Genomic DNA, 11872 nt, shown 5'->3' with positions numbered 1-11872 from the left:
GTTAACCAGGCACGTGCCGCAAGGACAAAGCAATGAATGCGATATAAACAAATTAGAAGGTTAGATGATACTTGCACCCGAATCTTGCACTTAAGTACACAGTAAACCAATTCTGACCCTTAAGGGCATTGAAAAGGGTGCCGACACCTTAAGCACACCCTTTGAGCACCCTATTCGCGTCTCAGCACCCTACAAGCGGAATCTAAAGGGTGAACACATCAAAAAGGTGGAAACTAGGGTGCAAAAAGGGTGCAACAACTAACGGCTGCTGATGAGCACCCATTAGGGTGCATTAGGGTGCATTAGGTGGCGTAAGCCAACGAAACGCCTCCGGGGTAAAGTAAGTCTTCTGCGTCGAGTGGAACGACCGATCGTGCAGCCTTACGCTTCAACGTAAGCCAAGCGGTCGGAGTACAGCGCACACACAATAGTATGAGCCGTCTGGTAATATACAGACGATCACTCTTAACAAAGTGAGACCACGTCTGTCTGGTCAAGGGACACAAGTTCGGTCGGAGTGACGCAGAAGCCTCCTGCAGAACTAACCATAGGCCTTTCGTGCGAAGAAAGATGGCCGGAGTGTTTCATCTTCACTTCCTCTGCGGTCATCAGCTTCCTTCGCACGCTTTCATTCGCACATAGAACATACGATTCTCCATGCGATGTTTCACCCCGTGATATGTGATTTTTTTAATAATTGTTGGGTTTGATGTCCCAAAACCACCATATGTATATGAGAGACACCGTAGTGGAGGGCTCCGGAAATTTCGACCATCCGGGGTTCTTTACCGTGCCCCTAAATCTAAGCACACAGGCCTCAAGCACTTTGACCTCCATCGAAAATGCGGCCGCCATGGCCGGGATTGAATCCTGCGACCTTCGGGGCAGCAGCCAAGTGCATTGAAGGGAAACCTTGAAGAGAAAAATTAATATTACTAGTATTTGGTGTTGTGGATACGCGGAGATCTAGGAGGTGGTTTCGCATTTCTGCTGTCGTTTGTTGTGGGACGAAGGGCTTGGCTGCGTCATCGTTGGTGAAACGTTGCTGTTGGTGGCGACAACACAAATGATGCAAAAAATGTTTATCACTTGATGAGGTCGCCATAGTTGTTGAATGAATCATGACGTCACTGTGAAGTCATATAACGTGATGTCATATCAACAGCGCACGCTGTCATCGCAACGTTGCAAGCGATAGAAAATCCCTACCACGCAGATTTTTGCTCCTCGCCAAGGCAGTCCAAAAACTGCTGCGCTTGGTTCAGTGCGTTCAAAATTTTCTAGCTATTTGTTAAGCAGAGAATTTTCTTTCCTTGCTTCAAAAGTACATGGTCCGACCGCCTTGTCACAGCTCATTTTATTTATGAGGCAGCAACGACGGAGTAAAAGAAGGAAGACGAAGACGATCTCAGAGCCACGCGCCAACAATCATCATTAGGAAGGGAGTGGTATTAAATGCGTAAGAAGGCAGGTATGCCATTGTTCTCGGCTCTTTACAGATGGTGTGGTGAGACTGTGGCACGACGGCGTTGATAGTGAGAGAGATCATCCTGGGGCAGAACTCTGCAGCGACCATGTTGGAGTACATATATATACAAGGTTTGTATATTGGTGGCATGGTGTTTGTTGCTCTGCGGCCTGCAGAAAATGTCCCGCTAAGCACGCGGATGAAGGTTGAACTCCCTGCATGAAAGGAAACAGGAGAGAGCATTGAGTTCATTAATGGCACTGAGCACAAACACGACAACGGGAGGAGAGAACAAGCTAGGGCACATCGCTTGTTCACAAGTGATTGACGCAGGTATTTTTAAATTAAAGGAATGTTAATTGCACAAGATTTGTCCCGAAATAAAGTCAACTAACAGTCGAACACCGCTACAACAAAACTCATGGGGCGCGAAAAGATTTCGTTGAAGCGAGAATTTTGTTGTAATGAAATAGAAAAAATATGGCTAATCTGAGCTAGCAAAACAAAGGAACGTGTATTCTTAAAATAAAAAAAAAGTGTCCGCTGCTTCCTATTCTTTCCCAGCAGTGGGACGACGTGATTCACAGTCATGTATAGCGAGGCCACGGTGATAACCACGCTGGAACAACGCCTACAACCGCTTTCGTGAACGTTCCAAACAGTTGCATTACCACGTTAACACGAGCATCTGTCCGCCGTCGAAGTGTATCCGCTCTGATTAGGTACCACACTGGCCAAGCGCGAATAAGATGATAAGCATTGGAATCGGAAAAGGCATCGCTCCGCGTTTGCACTCAGCAGCTGCGGCAGCTGCGTGAAGGATACCATGAACTGGGTGACTGAGCTTCGGATCGTCTGTGGCTCGAAGACAAGCCTGTGGCAAAAGCAGGGTCTGCCAGGGCAGTTTCATTTCCATTGCTATCGAGCAAGTGCGGCGCTCATGCTTGCTGAAAAGCGCCGGTTTCCGGTGGTGCCAACGCGGGTTTTAGACTTCGTCAACGTATTTGCAGGTTTTGAAATGCATCAAAATGTTAAAGAAAGGTTTTCTGTATAGCAATAAATATTTGAACCTGGAATTGCATCGTGGAATTTCGTTGAAGCGGCACAGCAGAAAAAAAAGTTCCTTGTGGCGACAATATTCATGCATTGACTCCTAAGGACTGCTGACGGGGAACCGTGAATTTTTTGTTGTAGCGGAAATTTTCTTGAAGCGGCGTTCGTTGTAGCAGGGTTCGACTGTAATACATGTTACTTCTGCGATAATACAACTAACTTAGAGCAAATGCTGTGGCGCGCCGCGCATCACGCTGTGATGAAGTCTTCACGCCGTACAAATGGGAGGCCGCTATTTCTAGCTCCGGACTCGAACAACAGTCATGGGCAGTCCAATGGGCCCGAGACGCAGCACAGAGGCTTTGCCTCTCTGTTCCGACGTGGGAGCTATCCGCCAGATGCTAAAGCGTGTCCCGAAGAACCTGATAAAGTTCATTCATCCATCCATCTAAATATTAAACAGCTTTTGCAGGGCTTCAATAGAGCTTCTATGCATGCCCTGATAAGATTTTATATTAATGGAGGGTTGAGAATTTCGGCTTGTGACCGGTCCTGCTATATATGCGAGCACGTTCCACGTAATGGGCGATAGTCACGCATCTTGATCATCGTTACGCATGAAGAGAGAACAGCTTTAGCTGTTAGAACTTTATACCGTGATTATGAGAAGAATAACGCTCGTGAGAAGAAGAATAGGAGCGTGAAAGTATATGGTATAATATGCGAGGAGCCGAGATGATCGAACGAAGGAATATAAAACGCATTAAGGTGATGACGTAACGGAACATGATATATACGGGTCATTGTCTGACGCTGCGGAGTACAGCGTTGCTGTTTTGCACTGCTTAGTCCATAAGGGAAGGAGCTTTTGTTGGCCCTAACATACGGCGTGTTCTGTACTGGTGAGTGTATATTCTCAAAAAGATTCGCTATAAGCAAAAGCCTCGTCGGTATTACTGCGTCACTTGTTGAGGGTTGTCATAACTATCATACATTTACACATATTTAAAGCTTGACCTTATATGCGATTTCGAGCTTTGGTAGTGAATATGCTGCAGTGTGTACTTCTTAGTAACGATTTCACATGGCCGAACAACACGGGTGCGACGTGATAAGAGAAACGACAACTGAAAAGGCAACGTCAAACGCCACGCTGACTTGTTAGTAAACCTTGCACTGGTATAGTTTTATATATGTTATCTGTTATACTACTATCCACCGCTTTCAAAAGGTACGATGAACTGCTTTTCTAAGTTATCAATAGTGTAATCAGTGTCGCAGTTTCTCTCGAATCTATCGCGCTAAATGTTTTTTTTTTGCATCCGTTGAATCCAAGAGGAGTTACGTGATTTTGTCGCGTGCTCTAAAGGGCCGTGGCTCACTGGTATAGAGAGGTGGGCGACTGAATTCGATGCGTGTTGTACACAACCAGCGCAAAAAAGACGCATAGCACGAGAATGGAAAGACCTAGAGACGGTGACAACCTAAGAATAAATACAGGCTCCACCCACGTGGCCTCATTGCCCTTATTTTACATGCCTCCGCGCTATGAGAGAAGTAGTTCCCAAACAATGGCCATAATTGTTAAGCATAGAGCCATTACCTTACAATACTTGATTGGTGTTAAAATAGAGAATCCAAAGCTCGATAAATAAACTTGAGAAGGCGCGGACTTACGGGTCGGCGTAGCAATATGTCTGTTGTTTAAATCGCACCCCCCCCCCCCCCCACTGCGCTCATCTCGGGGTCCACGAAGAAGCAATGCACATCGCTCGAAGGCGATGTTTCTGTGCAGTACCTGAGGTTGTACTAAACAATGCCACATTTCACGTATATAATGTATAAAATTTCGAAATGCTTCTTTTGCGGTTTCGCAAAATGAAACAGGGGAAATAATCACACTTTATTTAATTGTTTGCATTTTTTACTAAACTTTCGCTACCAGGTTTCTTCGCTGCTTTTTGTGACTATGACAACCATGACTCACAGCGAAGAATGGAGAAGCGGTCTCAGATAGACTTAGCGAATTTCGCTTCTTGTGCTGCCTTAAATACTGAAAAAACGTTTCGCGTCGCCGTGCTTGTCATCGTGTTTGAGGTTAACGCCAATGTTTCATTCGACGTCTTGTTTTATCAAAATAAACACGCGTAGTTCACGTTGTGCTTAACTGTGGGGATCATCGCATACGTTTTCGTTAGGTTATTGGCCAAGGCGATGTACGTGGCTGAAGTGGCAACGACACCATTCTTCCGTACCGTCCCGACGCAACTGAGTCGACAACCGTTTCTGAAACGAAGTTATTGTGAGATGTGATGCTTTGATAACGGCATTAGGTCTCACAAATATTTCATCGACAATAACTTCACGATGATTTTGTCATCGAGCCGTGCTCCCGTATTGGGAGCATGGCTCAGAGCCATTAGGGATGGGCAAGTCGCGAGTAAAGCTGGTATAGGAACAAGAGAAGATAGAAAGTCGAGAGTAGCATGGCAAGTTAAAGTATATCGCCAGTGCAGACGAGAGCATGAAGGCAATTTAGTTAACCTAATAAGCTGTACATAATGTATGAATCAAAGTTAAAAGAAAGGTTTAATGCTTCGTGTTCTTGTCAAAAAAGGCACTAAGCTCGTAATTCATTTATGCCCTCACTCGAAGTCATTTTTCGTGTTCAATGTAAAAAGTAATGATGCAGTTTTCTTCTTGCAGGTAGGTGGAGGAGGAATTTGTAAGTTGTTCAGGAAAATGCACTGGGCCACTGTTTCCATTGTTATTGTGCTTAGCTTCATGTTGTATTCTTCAAGTGGTAAGTAGCCTAAACACACCAATTCCTAACTGGATCAGAATTATAGCTTTAGCTACTACTACTGGCAGCACTTATGGCTTAAATTTGATTTATCACCGAAGCTGTTTAAGAGTGGTAAATCTCCTTTTTCGCCCCACATGATCTAAAACAACGACAATCCCATTCACAACAACAAACCAATAACAATAACATCAATAATCACAATAACAGTAACAATGTCAATATCAACAATAACAGTAAACAGAATACCAACAATACCAACAACAATAATAATAAATGCTCGTTTTACCAGCAGTACAAAAGAAAACTTTGGAGGGGGTGGGAAGAAAGCGACTACCCATTTGACAGAGTTCCCATTCCCATGAAGGTAGCAGCAGTTGGGTACGCACACACGCACACAGTGGTCCGCTCTGCAACGATTTGCCGATTCATAAAGCGTCCATTTCTACGCTGTAGTGCTATATGAGAAGGGACTGATTGCTACCACTTGATGCGATGTAAGCTTCTCTTTTGATTCTTCCGCGGAGCTTGGTCTTCGGTTACTGGAGTTTCTGGTATACAGTGAAAGCTTAAGGATATGCTGAAGCCCTGATTACTGATGAACTTCTAAACCTTTAGTTAAAAAAAAGGCAGATCCCATGTTGAAAGTTGAAAGTTGAAAGTTGAAATTTATTTCACCACAACGATACACCGTGATTATGTACAGTGGGATGTACAGTGGGAATCTATAATATGCGAACCACGAATGAGCAAGATTGATATGTCACTTTAAAATTAGCACAACGTTACGAGGCGGAGGTAAATTATGCCGTACATGACTTCCTTGTCATGATTATGATGTTTGAACGCGTCATTAACCTTCGTAATCTATTCACGTCACCTGATACCAAATTTGGTATATGTAGAGCTACCGAAACGGCCACGGGTGCATCACGAATGTGCCAATACACTCCGACGTAAGGTTGACACTCGTGCACGCTGGGCACAGTGACGTTGCGCTAGCAATACTCGAGCACACTAGTCTGACGCCAGGCGCCACCAGCGTCCGTCGGCGCGGCCCGGCGGCAACCGGCGCGAAATGCGACTTAAGGCTGTTTCACATGCCACTATTGCAGCGAAAAAAAAAATATTCTGTTTGCAACCGTCGCTAATGGCGGTTTCGTTTCACACGGACTGCGAACGGTCCACGATTTTCGCTCTGCGACTGGAGCGGTGAGTTCTTGTCACCACTCATTGTGACAGACACGGATGTAATGTAATAATATGTGCATTATGATATCACGAAGTTACCGTGAACGGTAACGAAGGGCTTGCTTGTTTTAGGAGCGAAGCTCCTTATGGCGTGGCTTGGGCGTCCCTCGTATGTAACCACCAGTGGAACATACCCGAAATAGGTATAACGCTTGACCTCCAAGGTGGTGCCAGTGAGAGATTTCTTCTGTGCGTTGTTTAACAATAAAAAATAGTGCTCAATGTACATGTCAATGGCTGCTAATGGGGAATGAGAGACATGAGCATTCGGCTTTTAGTCAACGCGCACGCTGCGATCCCCATTAGCATCCATTGGCATGTACATTGAGCACTATCGGACAAGAAAGGGATGCTACATTATACTCGCTGGGTGTAACCTCCTTAGCTTTAGAAAGGTTTAGCGAGCGTTGAGCCGCAGTGCCATGAATACAATGAACTTGTATATACCATGAATGAACTCAAGGTGGTTAAAAATGAGAAGTAGATACGAAGCGCAAGCCGTAAGAAAGTAAAAGCCGAATTCTCCTGTCTCTCATTTTTCATTAGCAGCCATTGGCATGTAAATTGAGCCCTATCTGACAGAGAAAGGTTGCTACGTTATACTCGCTGGGCGTAACCTCCTTGATTTTAGAAAGGTTTAGCGAGCGTTGGGCCGCAGTGCCATGAATACAGTGAACTAGAATATACCATGAACTCGAGGTGGTTAAAGGTGGGAAGTGGACCCAAAGCGCAGGCCGTAAGAAAGTGTGCGTGTGCCACCTCTCGTTTAGTCCTTGGAATGTCCGCTGGATGGCGGTGCTTCTATATGGGGAATATATGATAAAAAGATGCGAGATGGTGGGACTTGGAGCGTTGAATAGATGAACGAACGGACACACAAACAGATGCATGGATGGACCAATGAACGGACGCAGGGGCGGATGCACGAAAGAACGCAGGGACGGGCGCACAAACAGACGCATGGACGGTCACACAGACGAACTCATGGACGGACGAATGCTTCGCCCCACCCTCCATCATTCACTCCGTGGATATGCTGCCATTTTTTCGTAATTCCAGTCTGAATTCATTTTAAAAGGCACAGCATCGGCCATTACCAAAACAAACACGTCGACTCTATTTCGACGGCTTGGCCGGACCAGCCCTATTTCGACGGGTCCCGACCAAAAATCCGTCGCGTACGTCGTCCCGTACGTCCCGTCGCGTACGTCGTCAAACACTTCCCGCCAGACAGTGGCACACACCCACGGGCGGGTATATGCCGCTGGTATGCGGGTAAGTGTCACAGGTGATTGACACTTAGTATCTACCTAAGAACGACGAGAACGCACATGGGCAATTTTAACGCGCGAGCGTTAAGAAATACCCGACATCGGTAGCGTCGACCCGACGAATGCAAAGAATAAATGTCAGGGTCCCAGTTGGAATCGAACCCAAGCATTCTGCGTGGTAATGAAGTATTTTAGCACAGAGCTACGCCAGGTCTGCGAACTACTTTTCGAATAGACGCTATCTTCGTGAAACCAAGATAGCGTCTATTTGTGGTTTCAGTGCTGCCTACCCACTGTTACGAAACCTATATATGTACTCCTTTGATACAGCCGTCACGTCGGGTTAACGCAAATTGTGGTTAGTTGCCATACGCTGAAGTTGATTTATGTAGCAGTGTCCAGGGCCAGCATCCTGTCAAGCATCAGCGCTTCATATCAGCTTCTGGTGTTGCTAATACGCATGTTCCTGTTGGTATCGTTGAAAAATTGCAAAGAACTGGTTATATAAATATCTGCGATTGTTCAACATATGTCTCTGCGTGCAATATTTGTACAAATATATAGCGTCATTCCATGACGTGTCACTCAATACCAAAATTGCATTATGGTCACCTTCCCTCCGCATGCTTCGCACAACGTCGATTCCCAGGTACGTGGGATCTGCCGAATTTTCCCTCTTTCTTTATCTCTTTTTTCTTTCTTTCTGTTCGTTTATTTCTTTTTCCTTCCTTTCTTTTTTTCTTTTGCCTATCTGAGCTATTGTATTGCACGCCGAACTAATCTGCGCAACGGAAGAGCATTCGAGGAGCGCGCGTGTTCGGAAGCGAAGTAGAAGATGAAGGAGACGAAGAGATTGCGCCAGCCGAGCTGTTGCGTTGCTTTTTCTAGGCGCAGCCATGCCAGGTGGTTGCTATACGTGTTGTTTCGGCGTCTCTTGGTGCATTTCCTTTCGCACACCTTGCGATGGTGCTTCAAGCTTGAACAGCTCCGCCGTTGAAAACTGTTTCGCGTATACGGCCGCTTATCATGACCCAGTTTAGAGATTGCTTTTCATAGTTCTGTGTACTACACCTCGAAGTATATATCCAAGCCAATGAGAGTGGCCAAATACTGCGTATAATAAACAGCTTTGGGCTGCTTGTTTCTCCGAGTCACTTGTGCAATTATCTGGTCACTTGCCACATTTTTTGGGCTTACTTGTATTTTTCAATAAAATATAGGTACTTTACTGTTCATGACGTTCACCAATTGTCATACATTAGTGACACGTTTGTCGATGGCCCTGAGTAGTTTCATGCGAAAGTCAAATATAGTTTGGGTAGTCAACAAGTATTATTAATCACGCACTGATAAACGTGCATTCAACCGAATGGACAATGCAAAAGAGGAAAGAAGTGGCCTCGTTTACATTTGCGCATATTTTCGCAATGCGAACGAAATGAAGTCAGTTTTCCAAGTCACTTCGTGTTCGAGCAACATGTTTTTATCATATGTAAAATTATTTTGAAAAATAAAAAACAATGTAATTTCATCCTATTTTGCGCTTCTTTTGTGATCATTTATTCGCTTGTTAGCATTGTATGATCTGGCAACTGTAAAGTTGATGCACATTCTGTAAACGAATGCGTCATAGGGACGTAGAATAGCAAATTACAGGGTCAACGACCATGGTTTCTTTGGACAGATTTCGGAGTGTCAACATGGTGCAGGCGACCAAACTGCCAGAGACGCCCGAAGAATAAGACCTGTCGTAAACCATGCGTTGGATACTTTTGCATAAACGGAACTCTCACGACTGAAAAGTAAGTCGATCAGTTATTCGCTGAGACGTTTTCAACAGGCACCGTTAGCGCAGTCTTATCGTGTGATGATAAAATTTCGCTTTTCCACTATAGCCTGGTCGTGATGATCAGTTGCGGAATGCTAAGTATTCTTAATCTATTCGGCACAAGACGTTTTCTTTCATTGTTTTGCTTTTTTTCTTCCCGCTATGCTTTCCTTACTTTCGTTTCTTGTTGGTTTCTTGTTTTTTGTTTTTTGTTGCTTCTTGTTGGCTCAGTTATCAACATATGTTGTATACGCTACTTTACTTCCAACTGCGATGCGTTTTTCTTTCCTTTTACCCCACTCCCCCCTTAGTCTCATGAGTCGCATCAACGCGTCTCACTACGTATAATGAGTCACACAAAAAAAACAAATACTTCGATATTTTATCAATTTTTCGGTATATGTAGCCACTTCTTGTCATAGTGCATTTAGTTCAAATGTGTTTTATTACTTCTACTTGGATAATTTTGCCGCTATATAGGCATTGTAGAGGCTGGAACTTTGTCAAGCCGCAGTACAGCGGCTTTTTCCCGCCACCCCCATGTTTATCAAGGAGAAAGTAAAGCTGACTGATTGATTATGAATACTTGGGATTTCTGTATGACACTGTAGGTTCATTATTTCAGTTCTTTCAAGAAAAAAAAAGTGTTTGCCTAAAATTAAAGGCAGGGCTCAAGAAACAAAAAAGCGTGGAAGATCTCTGCTTCGTCGTAACTGTTTGTTTTATTCTGTGCTCTTTTCCGGGTGTATCTCGAGAAGTCCCGGCTCATTCGGTGATTTTACATTGTTCTTTGTTGGCACGCTAGCGTGTTTTTAGGTTGAGTCTTTCCTTTCGTTATTTTATATGCTCCCTGCATTGTTCATTAGTATATTTTGTATATTTTCTATTTCTAGTGCATAACCAATCAATCAGTCAGTCATCAGTTGATTGGTCGGTCGGTCTGTAAAGCAATTTACTTAGTTTGCCAAATGATATGAGCTTGTACAGAGGCGCGCACAAAGTAAAAAAAAAATGAAATTCTTCTGCTGGTTGAAATACAGAGAGAAAATATGGCAGTCGGAAGAAGAAAAAGTCCACGATAAGGTTAAATATACAACCACAGCATATAAACATTAAGAAGAACAATGATGAGTACAGTTCACATCTAAGAAAGAATTACAGCCCCGCCGCAGTGGTCTAGTGGCTAAGGTACTCGGCTGCTGACCCGCAGATCGCGGGATCAAATCCGGCGGTGGCGGCTGCATTTCCGATGGAGGTGGAAATGTTGTAGGCCCATGTGCTCAGATTTGGGTGCACGGTAAAGAACCCCGGGTGGTCGGAATTTGCGGAGCCCTCCACTACGGCGTCTCTCATAATCATATGGTGGTTTCGGGACGTTAAACCCCACATATCAAATCATCATAAACTATGCGACTTACTACAAAACTAGTTACATATTTAAAATTAGCATAAAATCTTGTATATATAGCGAAAACATTTTCATTACCATAGCCTACCGATTCCCCGAATTTCTTTTTCGAATGGCTTCTTCTTTCGAAGGAGAAAGTCATTTTGGCGTTTCTGTTTTCCTAGTCGACTATAGTACGTCGACTGAGAAAAAAAAATCCTTTGACTACGCTGGTGAAAGGTATCGAAATTACTCGTTTTGTGAGACTGGAGCCAACCAGAGAATTTAGAACACATCTGCAAGTGTTTTCAAACAGAGTTTCAGCGCTTAGTTCTTTAGCGTAACTCTGCCCATCATAATACTTATATTTCACTTGGATAGTAAAAACGCTGATTCACGTCAATGAAAGAGCGTCTAAAAGAGAGAGATCATTTAAACATACTTTTTTATTCATAGGTGTTTCAGCTCAACTATAGCATCAAAAGACCCAAAATGCAAAGTCTCTTTGGCTGATCCTACCCAACGTTATCCTGGATGCTGTGGCGCAGTTCTTTGCAGTGGAGGGTAATTGCGAAGAGCCATTGTAAGAAAATATGAGCTTGAATATGCATAATACCTAGCTTGTTTAGAGCATGGCTCTTATCAAATTATTCAACACGCGGAAGCCGAATGTTTCGAAATGTATGGTGTAGATAAGTATAAATTTTAATAAACCAAATTCTCACTCTGTGGAGTTTGAGTGACTGTCGACTTAATAAATTTTCACTGGTCAAATTCGAGGTCATTTAATATCTTCTGTCACCATAACGCC

General features: G+C 44.0%; 1 long non-coding RNA gene across 1 annotated transcript; it reads left to right on the top strand.

Annotated features, from left to right (window-relative positions):
- Positions 1-3325: 3325 nt before the first annotated feature.
- LOC142774188 (uncharacterized) lies at positions 3326-11654 on the top strand. The gene is made up of 4 exons (XR_012886352.1): positions 3326-3423; positions 5228-5324; positions 9531-9648; positions 11518-11654. It is a non-coding gene; the product is annotated as an uncharacterized LOC142774188 (long non-coding RNA).
- The last annotated feature ends 218 nt before the right edge of the window (positions 11655-11872 follow it).

The sequence above is a fragment of the Rhipicephalus microplus genome, chromosome 10 (assembly GCF_043290135.1).
Source record: "Rhipicephalus microplus isolate Deutch F79 chromosome 10, USDA_Rmic, whole genome shotgun sequence".
NCBI classification, from domain to species: domain Eukaryota; kingdom Metazoa; phylum Arthropoda; class Arachnida; order Ixodida; family Ixodidae; genus Rhipicephalus; species Rhipicephalus microplus.
Note: the sequence above shows the minus strand (reverse complement) of the source record. Positions and strands in the feature narration are given on the sequence as shown.